The sequence below is a fragment of the Trichechus manatus genome, unplaced genomic scaffold (genome assembly GCF_000243295.1).
Source record: "Trichechus manatus latirostris isolate Lorelei unplaced genomic scaffold, TriManLat1.0 scaffold00023, whole genome shotgun sequence".
Lineage (NCBI taxonomy): Eukaryota > Metazoa > Chordata > Mammalia > Sirenia > Trichechidae > Trichechus > Trichechus manatus.
Genome location: NW_004443959.1, coordinates 7439408 through 7450478, shown reverse-complemented (window position 1 = coordinate 7450478; position 11071 = coordinate 7439408).

Genomic DNA, 11071 nt, shown 5'->3' with positions numbered 1-11071 from the left:
GCAGGATGCAGTGGGGAGATTGTTATGTGTGGAGCTAAGATGGATGTGGGAGAGAGGAGAGAGGAACAGGAGACAAAAACATACAAACGAACAAAGAAGAATACTAAGGGAGCTTGCTGTTGGAGTGGAAAGATGCCAGACTATGAAATGGAGAAAAACAGAAAGGGGAAGAGGAAGAAAAGAAAGAATAAATAAAAATCGGAAAGGTTAAAGAACAGCAAAGTTCCCAGGGATCCCACTGGTGCTGCTATGAGGTCTGGGGAAGTTGTTCTCAGGTGTTGCAGTAGAAGGCATAGAGGTATACAATGCCTGGTATTCAGGGATCAGAAGAGAAGGAAGATGTACAGAGACGAGAAACTGAGTAATGAAGAAAGACAAAAAGAGAAAAAGAGGGAAAAGAAAAAAACAAATTAAAAAAAAGAACAAGAAAATCCCCCCCAAAAAACAAAAAGAAATGAAAGAAAAAGAAAACCAATAAAAAAGAAATGTTCTCAGGGATCCCTCTGCATGTCTGTGCAAGCCGAGGGGGTAGTTTCCAGCCACGCATCACTGCCTGGCCAGAATGGGCTCCCAACTCAAGAAAAGGAAAAGAAAACAAACAAACAATTCAAAACAAATAAACGAACAAAAGCCCCGGGATCCCACCAGAGTGGTAGCCCAGACCGGGAAGCAGCTCCACACTTGAACGGAGCTCCGCAGCCCCAGAAGCAAAGATGGCACACGGAGCCAGGTATTTGAGGGAAAGGAGGGGGAGGTAGTGAGAGGTAAGGAAGAAATCAAAAGAAGCAGGAAAAAAGCAACAACAGCAGCCAACAAATGGCACTCAGAGAGCCAGCTAGTGCTGGCTGGTCGAATCCAAGCAGCCGGTGCTTCCCAGACAAGAGACTGTGTCCGCGGGAAGCAGAGGAGGCCGAGTGTGGGTGAAGAAGGGTAGGGAATGGGAAAGCATATATCACAAATCACCGGAGCTCTGCAACTCCTCAGGAAGAAGCAAAGATTGCGCACGGAGCCAGGTATTTGAGGGAAAGGAGGGAGAGGTGATGAGAGGTAAGGAAGACATCAAATGAAGTGGAAAAAAGCAACACCAGCAGCCAACAAATGGCACCCAGAGAGCTGACCTGTTCGGGTGTGTGGAATCCAAGCAGCCGGTGTTTCTCAGACAAGAGATTGTGGCCGCTGGAAGCAGAGGAGGCCGAGTGCAGGTGAAAAAGGGCTGGGGGTGGGAAAGCGTAATTCCCCAGTTACTCGGTGTTCTTTCTCTTGCTGGAAGCTCCTTGAAGCTGCTTTCTCGTACCCCATTTGCTGGTCTCTGATAGGAGTCCAAGATGGCGGATCCGCACTGCGTTAGCTGGTAGGTGACCTCTGCACGAATCTCTCCTTGCTCTCTGTTCTCTGTCAGTTTCTCACTCCATTTGGTGCTGGGCTGAGTTCTTTATCATTTGATGTTTTAGGTTTTCAGGACTGCTGTTTTCTCTGTTTGGCTTAGTTTTTTTGGATCTTTGCTGTGGAGGGACGGCGTGGTGCTTCTGCCTAGAGCGCCATTTTTCTCCTGTTGCTTTATTAAACCTTCCTTATATTGTTAAAGTTATGCGACGTGTGTCACCTTCTGCAATACTTTTTTTTGAAGCAGTTATGAAAACCTCTTAAATAGTGTAACAAATTTAGGAATGAGTATTGGGCTTCTCTTCTAGAATGATATTGGACAGAAGGGAAGGAAGAACACGGCAATATTACCAGTAGAGGGAAGACTAAAATATAAGTTTATGCATTTCAGTGTACATGAGATGTAGAATGACATGGCCAGGTGATTTGAATCAGAAGTACTTTACAATTTGTTGCAGTTACTATGCTGCATGACAAACTATTCCCAGATTTAAGAGCTTAAATCAACCATTTTACTATTCTCATAGATTCTCTGGTCAGGAATTTGCTCACGGCACAGTGAGATGGCCTGATTTTGCTCCGTGAAATCTGGAACCTCAGCTGGGAAGACTTAGTGGTGCAAGTGATGCAACAGCTTGGAATCACGGGAGACATCTTCACTCATATATCTGGTGGCTGCTGCTGCCTATTGCTTGGAACCTCAGCTGGGGCTGTCAACTGGAGAGTCTACGCATTGGCCTATCCATGTGGCCTGGGCTTCCTCAGAGCATGGACATCTCGGGGTAGTTTGATTTCTTCATAGGGACACTCAAGGCTAGAAAAGTGAGTGTCTTAGTTGTTTAGTGCTGCTATAACAGAAATACCACAAGTGGATGGCTTTAACAGAGAGAAATTTATTCTCTCACGGTCTGGTAGGCTACAAGTCCAAATTTAGGGCATCAACTCCAGGCGAAGGCCCTCTCTTTCTCTGTTAGCTCTGGGAGAAGGTCCTTGTCATCAATCTTCACCTTGTCTAGGAGCTTCTCCGTGCAGAAACCGCAGGTCCAAAGGATGCGCTTTGCTCCTAGTACTGCTTTCTTGGTGGTATGAGGTCCCCATGCCTCTGCTCACTTCTCTCTTTTATATCCCAAAAGAGATTGGCTTAAAACACAATCCAATCTTGTAGATTGAGTCTTGCCTCATTAACGTAACTGCCACTAACCCCATCTCATCAACATCATAGAGAAAATATTTACAACTCATAGGAGAATCACGTCAGGTAACAAAATGGTGGACAGTCACACAGTACAGGGAATCATGGCCTAGCCAAATTGATAGATATTTTGAGGGGACACAATTCAATCCATGATAGCGAGTGTACCAGGGAACAAGGAAGAAGTTGTATTGCCTTTTTACGTTAGTCTCAGAAGTCATGCAGCATCACTTTCACACATTCTATTGGTTACAAGCAAGTTGTAAGTGCAGCTAAACTCAAGGATAGGGGACATAGATCTCACCTCTCCATGACTGGCAGTTTGAGTTCACTCAGAGGTGCCTCAGAAGAAAGGCCTGGTGATCTATGTCTGAAAAATCAGCCTTTGAAAACCCTGTGGAGCACAGTTCTACTCTGACATAGAATTGACTTGACAGCAACTGAGTTGGTTTTTTGTTTCTTGATGGAAGAGTGGCAAGATCACATTGTATGAGAACATATGGGATAGGATCTATTGTTGCAGCTATCTTTGGAAAATACTGTCATTCTGGTGAGGATATGTCACTTTTGGGTTTCACTAATAATAGTGAAAGGGCATGTTCATCAGCGAAACACCATTAAAGTACCGTTGGGGATATAGTTTCTGGCCTGTTTCAACTGGTTAGGTTTGAATCAGGTCTCTCAACCAACCAACCAACCAACCCAGGAACCAATCTATCTACAGCAACACCTAATAAAATGGTAGATACTGGACCAAAAGTCAAGGATATAACAATGAATAAAAAAAGATCCCTACACTCAAGGAGCTCAGTAGACCTTAAACTTTAGTGTATGTTAAACAAGTTGGGGTAGAAGTTTAAAATGGATATTTCTGTACCCCTTCCCCTATTCCAATTCAATTTGTCAGTTCCAGTTGGAGCCCAGGAATCCACATTGTAACAAGCCCCTCGGATGATTCTGTTGTAACAGATCTGAGGAGGGCACTTTGAGACCCATTGGTCCAGCAGAACAAGTGGTTTGGTCCAGAGAGTGAACTTGGATGACTTTCATAAATAGTTAACTTTCAGTTCCCTAGGTTGTCCTCTTATGAGTCTTACTACCTGTGGTAGATTAGATTATTGTTGTGCTGATAGTTGATTTATTGCTTCTCAGTTCCATATTCACTTTTTTCGCCTGCTCAGTGAAAATGAATCTGGGCCTTTTACGTACTTTTCCTTTGCCAGCTGGAAGCAGTAGTAGGTGCTAGAAAGGCATTGCAGGAAGAAAAGGGTTTTGCTTTCTGGTTCCAGTGTGCTTGCTGGGCAGGCTGCGCAGGCTCCTGCAGTGTGCAGCATCTCGGTGGCCAGCTCCTGCCCACCTGCAGCATGGGCAGCTTCTCAAGCGCACAGCTCTTGCAAGGTGCCTGGCTTCTCCAGGGCCTGGCTCCTGCAGCACGTGGGAGCCAGCAGCACCCAGCAGCCAGCAGCTTTCCCCAGCACGCCCCCTTAGGTGGTTTTGTAGCAGAGCCTCTGCTGGGACACCTCCCCCTGAACAGCTTTTTCCTGTACCCAAGAGGGTGGATTTCTGGCAAGTTCCAGTAAGTTCCATAGATGTGGCACCACAGCAACTTCTTGCTCTGCAGTGAGCCATGGCCTGCTGTACCTCTCTAATAAGATCTGGATCTCAGCCTGGGGTGAGACAGAGTCTCTTCCTTGGGAGATTTTTCCGAGTCCCAGGCATAGTGACTACTCCTTTTATCTGTTATTCCGTTAGTGTTACTATTCAATCCTTTGATACTCTTATCTCCTGTTATAGTTAATAATTCTTTACATTAAACTTTCAGTGTCCACCTTACTATGAGGTTTCTCACACAATCGTCCAGCAAATATTCATCCTTTCCCCCTTGATCTCTATGGGAGAATTATATTTTTCTATCGTATCGACAATGGACTTGGCCATATGACTTGCTTTGGCCGATAGAATATGGACAGAAGGAACAGTGTGCCAATTCCAAGCCTAGACCCTAAGACACAGCCCATGTTTCTGCTTGCCCCAGGTAGCCACCACCCTCTAGCCTGGGACCCAGAGTGACATAGAACAGCAGCCCTAGCCAACCAACTGACCAGCAGCCTGAAGCCAACTGTCCAACCAATCTGCAGACCTGTGAGCTTGTGAATAAATTGTTGATGTTTTAAGGTACTGAGCTTTGGGGTGGTTTGTTACACAGCATTTCATGGCAATAGTTGACTAATATACTATTTTAGGGGTAGCTGCAAATTCAAGGTTGGAGATGTGGGAGAGAGGGTAGGTGGGCCTCCATGATATTATTACCTGTCTGGGGGTATCTGCAAGAGCCCTGGTGGCAAGTGGTTAAGCACTCAGCTGCTAACTGAAAGGACGGTGTTTCGCACCCAACCCACCAGCTGCTCTGCAGGAGAAAGATGTGGCAGTCTGCTTCCATAAAGATTTACAGCCTTGGAAATCCTATGGGGGCAGTTCTACTCTGTCCTATAGGGTCACTAAGAATTGGAATTGACTTGACAGCAGTGGGTTTTTTGGGTTTGGAGGTACCCCTTCCAGAATTAGAAATATATATTTTTTCCTTCCTGATATAATAGAAAGTTCAACAAATGTTTACTTTGGAATTTCAGACCTTCTCCTCCACAATTCTGCCTACCGTATCTATTTCTTCTGATATTTACAGCATCACAAAGAGAAAATAATGCACACTTCACATTTATCTAAACCATTTTGCAGTTCTATATCGAGGAATTTACACCTAATTTTGCTGTATTCAACTCATCGGTTTCAAATATCAATGTGAAGAATACCATCAGTGTTTTCACTTCGTAAGCCATGGTTTCGAGTGGCATACTACATAATCTTCATAGGAAAGGAAGAGTCAGCAAAATTGCACTCTCCTTTTCAGATTTGTCCACTACGTGTAGCAGTGATAGTATTTTCTAGAAGCAAGGTCTTGATACCACTGCCAAGTGTAGCTTTCTAAACATACGTCAAGTGAGCTGTTTTCCCCGAGGACAACTCCTCCAGCTGGTGTCACCGTACACAGGGAACTACTAAAGATACCGCAGGTCTCAATGCTGACGTCAAGCAGAAATGAGAACACCGCACAGCTGATCGCTTGCTCTCCGTCCCAAGTTGGAAACATGAATTGCCCACATAAGAACTTCCAACTAAGTTGACAAATGAATCCTCAAATGCTCCTGGAGATCGCTTGTTTAAAAAAGCCCAAGTGATTTTTCATTGTCAGAGACTGCCGTGGAAGGTTGCCTATTAGGAAAAAAATCAAGTGGAATATTTCCTACGGCAGGGATAGAAAGAATAAGTATAAAAAAGGACAAGAAGTTCCATTGCTGAAACATAGATGGAGATTCCTGATCAAGAAGCTACCTTTTTAGTAAAGTGGGCTGTGCTGGTTTATTTTTAAAATGAGATACAAGAAATGACACACACTTTATAGCATGCATTCTGTGTACTAACTTTGCCTGGTGTCATCTTGTTTTTCTACCCCTATGTGCCCTTTGCCACAATTTTCTTAAGAACTTTTTTTTTAAATACTGTATTACATATTTTCATAAGAATCCTGTTTGATACGTTGTGAAGTGTAAATAAGTAAAAATGACATATTTCAAGCATTAATGGCAACTTTCTAAATTTGCTGTGACAGATTTCTTGTGGTGAATCAGCTTAAAATACCTCAAATCAAATTCCCTAACGGAGTATAAAAATACATATTCCACATTTCTGAAATCAAGATCTAAACAGTTACCCCAGAATATATACAAGTAGCTCTCATGAGACATATAATACAACCTGTACCAACTATAGAGTTCCAGGTGTTCACCGACCAGCTAAAAGAGCCTTATTAGTGAATTAGAAAACCAAACTAAGAAACCAGCCCTAGTGAGTTAGTTACTGATTGCTTCTTTTCACCTAGTATCATTACGCTGTGTGTACTCACACGCACACATACTGACCACAGGAAAGAAAGAGTGATACATCGGTAGAAGAAACAGGACTGCGTAAGATGGTCACCCACCACCTGTCTGGCAGTTTGCCGTACTGTGGTGGCTTGAGTGTTGCTGTGATAATTAAAGCTATGTCACCAGTATTTCAAATACCAACAGGGTTACCCATGGTAGACAGGTTTCAGTGGCAATTCCATACTATGACAGACTAGGAAGAAAGGCCTAGGAATCTACTTCTGAAAATTAGCCAACGAAAACCTTATGGATTACAACAGCACATTGTCTGACTTGTTTGCTTTGGACAGGTCATCAGGAGGGATCAATTGCTGGAGAAAGACATCATGTTTGGTGAAGCAGAGGGCCAGCAAGGGTGAGGGAGACCCTTGGTGAGATGGACTGGCACAGTAACCAAAACAATGGAACATGTCAGAGATCAGGAGGATGACACAGGACCAGGCAACATAGGTCGCCGTAAGTAGGAGTCGACTCAATGGCCACTGTCTAGATAGATCCAGCCAGCCATCCATCCATCTATCCATCCATCCATCCATCTCTCTAGCATGGCCACAATTTGATAGTAAATGTTTGCTTCAACTCCTGAAGAGTTGTCTGAAAATTTAAGCATTCTTTAGTGGCTACAGAACCTACTGAAAAAGTTCTAGAATCTCAAATCCCATAGTCTGGAAAGGAGGGCCACTTTGTTTTTAAAGTGAGTGTGGACTTGAGAATCATACTGTCTTGGGTCCAAATCCAGCCAGTATTTACTATTTTTGCAGCCTTGGGTAGGTATGTCACTTACCCTGTGAAGCCTCAGCTTTCTCATTTCTAAAACAAGGATAATGATAGCTACTGAACAAGATGACGGTGAAGAGTAAACTATTTATACCTCCTACTCCAGTGGCTGCATGTGATAAGGGCTCTCAATAAAGGGTAGTCATTACGAGTAGATAATAATTATAACATTAAAAATATGTATTCAAATTAATCAAAGCATAATAGATCTAGGTGTAGCTTGAAATTGCTACAAATAACTGCCCAAACGTGATACAGTATTTACTGACATCCCAGTTTTCCTTTTTGTACCCAAGAAAATTCAGCAGTGCAACTGAAAAGAATAATTCTTTGAAAGGATTTTAAATATATTTTCAAAGTTAAAAAGAAAATGAGAGCCTGTCTACAGACAACTGAGTTGGCTTGTGGTAACATTTTTTACTAAAGCTATGATTAGAGGATCTGAAAGAATTTTATGAAGTACTGGACATGATGTTCAGTTTCTTCAGGAAGCTGACAGTTACTAAGCAATATATTGCCTCGTTTTAAATAGCAAGTTAGTGTCATGATCTTCTTTCTCATTCACCAGATTTTATGATTGAGTAAGTAACCATATGTTCAGTGAAAACGTTTTTTAAAGGTTCTAAACTAAGCAACATTTCAATATTTCTTTGAAGTCTGATTTTTTCACCACTAAAACTTTTATTTATCCTTATATTACCTCCTTTCAAAGTCAGCCACAGGTAGTTTAAGAGATATCCAGTGCAAGTTTTACAAAGTGGAAAATCAATTCAATATAGGGATTCCAAATGCTGTGAGTTTCAGCATTAACCTGTCTCCCAAGTTTGGTTTCCTTCCACCCATATGGTCTTCGGTGAACTCATCCTATTTGTGTTTGTCAGAATCCAGTTGTAAATCCTCAGTCATCTAGGAAGGGTATTTGAAGGTTTATTAATTAGCCTTTAATCTTCATGTCAGGAGTCCCTGGGTGGAATAAACTGGTAAGCACTCAACTACTAGCTGAAAGTTTGGCGGTTCAAACCCACCCAGAGACATCTTGGAAGAAAGCCCTGGTGATCTGCTTCTGAAACGTTATAGCCTTGAAAAACCTGTGAAGCAGTTCTACTCTGCACTAATGGGGTCGCCATGAGTCGGCAATGACTTGGATACAACTAACGACAACAATGATCGTGTCTCGATCATTTTCTGTTACCTTGTTGGTTATAAACAGGTAAGCAATTACAAAGACGAATAGAGTACTGCAGCCAATAAATATGAGGAAAATATGATGGATGCTTTCTCTTACCCGGTAAAAGGCCTTTCTACAGCAATATTATCGCCATTGGTACAGTGAGAGCCTGTGGGAGGGAAGGATCATGGAGGCAGAGGAGGTAGGGCCAAGCTAAGTTTTTTTTTTAATTAATTTTTTTTGCAATATTTACCACTTACTTTATTTACTCCTTCAAACGAGACTCTTTATAATGTGAAATAATTTTAAGTTTTTAAATTAAACTTTCTATTTTGAAATAATTGTAGATTTACATGCAGTTTAGTTGTAAGAAATAATACACAGAGATCCCTGTACCCATTACCCAGTTTCCCTCAATGGTAACATATTGCAAAACTGTGGTACAATATCACTTTCAGGATATTGACATTGATACACACAAGATACAAAACAATGTCATCCCTCCTGGTGCTCTCTTGTAGCCACACCTCCCCCACTTCTTGCTCTCTTGTCCCTCATCCATGGCAACCAGTCATCTGTTTATTTCTCAAATTTTGTCAGTTTAAAAATGTTATACAAAAGAATTTGTACCATATGTGACCTTTTAGGGTTGACTTTTTTTCACTCAGCATAATCACCTGGAGATTCAGCCAAAATTTTATTATCAACAGGTGCTCCTTCTTATTGCTGAGTAGTATTCCATGGTATGAACGTACCACAGCTGGCTTAAATGTTCACCCTTTGAAGGACATCTGGTTGTTTCCAGTTTTTTGGCTATTACAAACAGAGTTGCGACGACCGTTTGTGTATAGGTTTTTGTGTGAACATAGATTTTCATTTCTCTGGTATAAATGCCTAAAAGTGCAATTGCTGGGTTTGTATGATACTTGCAGGTTTAGTTTTATAAGAAACTGCTTAACTGTTTTCCAGAATAGTTGTACCATTTTACATTCCCACCAACAATGTATGAGTAATTCAGTTTTTCTGCATACTCCACAGCATTTGCTGTTGTCACTTTTTTTTTTTTTTTAACTTTTAGCCATTCTGATAGGTATGCAGTCATACCTCATTGTGGTTTTAACTTGTATTTCCCTAATGACTAATGATGTTAAATATCTTTTCATGTGATTATTTGTAATTTGTATATACTCTTCAGTGAAATATCTGTTCAAGTTTTCTGTTTATTTTCAACTAGATTGTGCTTTTCTGTGTGTTTGTGTTTTACGGTTGAGTCTTACAAGTTCTTTAGATATTCTAGATTCTAGTCTTTTGTTGGATATGTGGTTTGCAAATACTTTCTCCATTCTGTAGCTTGTCTTTTTCATCCTCTTCACATAAACTTTCTCAGAGCAAAAGTTTTAAATTTTGAGAGGTCTGATCTATCATATTTCCTTTTATGGATTGTACATTTGATATCAAATCTAGGAACTCTCTGCCTAGCCATAAATCCTAAAGATTTTCTCTTATTATTATTATTATTATTTTTAAAAGTTATATAGATTGTTGTTGTTGTTGTTGTTGTTAGGTGCCATCGAGTTGTTTCTGACTCATAGTGACCCTCTGCACAACAGAACAAAACAGAGCCAGATCCTGTGCCATCCTCACAATCATTGTTATGCTTGCAGCTACTGTGTCAATCCATCTCCTTGAGAGTCTTCCTCTTCTTCACTGACTTTCAACTTTACCAAGTGTCATGGATTGAATTGTGTCCCCCCAAAATATGTGTATCAGTTTGGCTAGGCCATGATTCCCAGTATTGTGTGATTGTCCACCATTTTGTCATCTGATGTGATTTTCCTATATATTGTAAATCCTATCTCTATGATGTTAATGAGGTGGGATATGCAGCAGTTATGTTAATGAGGCAGGACTCAATCCACAAGATTGGATTGTGTCTTGAGCCAATCTCTTTTGAGATATAAAAGAAAGAAGTGAACGGAGAGACAGGAGACCTCATACTACCAAGAAAGCAGTGCCAGGAGCAGAGCGCATCATTTGGACCTGGGGTTCCTGCATAGAGAAGCTCCTAGTTCAGGGGAAGATTGATGAGAAGGACCTTCCTCCAGAGCTGACAGAAAGAGAAAGCCTTCCCCTGGAGGTGACACTCTGAATTTGGACTTCCAGCCTACTAGACTGTAAGAAAATAAATTTCTCTTTGTTAAAGCCATCCGCTTGTGGTATTTGTTATAGCAGCACTAGATAACTAAGACAGCAAGCATTACATCCTTCTCCAGGGATAACATGTCTAAAGTACATGAGAGGAGGTCTTGCCATCCTTGCTTCTAAGGAGCATTCTGGCTGTACTTCTTTCAAGACAGATTTGTCAGTCTGTATATTGAATATTCTTGGTGTCAATTCAATTCAAAGGTGTCAATTCTCCTTCAGTCTTCCTTATTCATTGTCCAGCTTTCACATGGATATGAGATGATTGAAAATACCATGGCTTGGGTCAGGTGCACCTTAGTCCTCAAAGTGACATCTTAGCATTTTAGTTTGTGATCCATTTTAAGCTAAATTTTTGTATAAGTT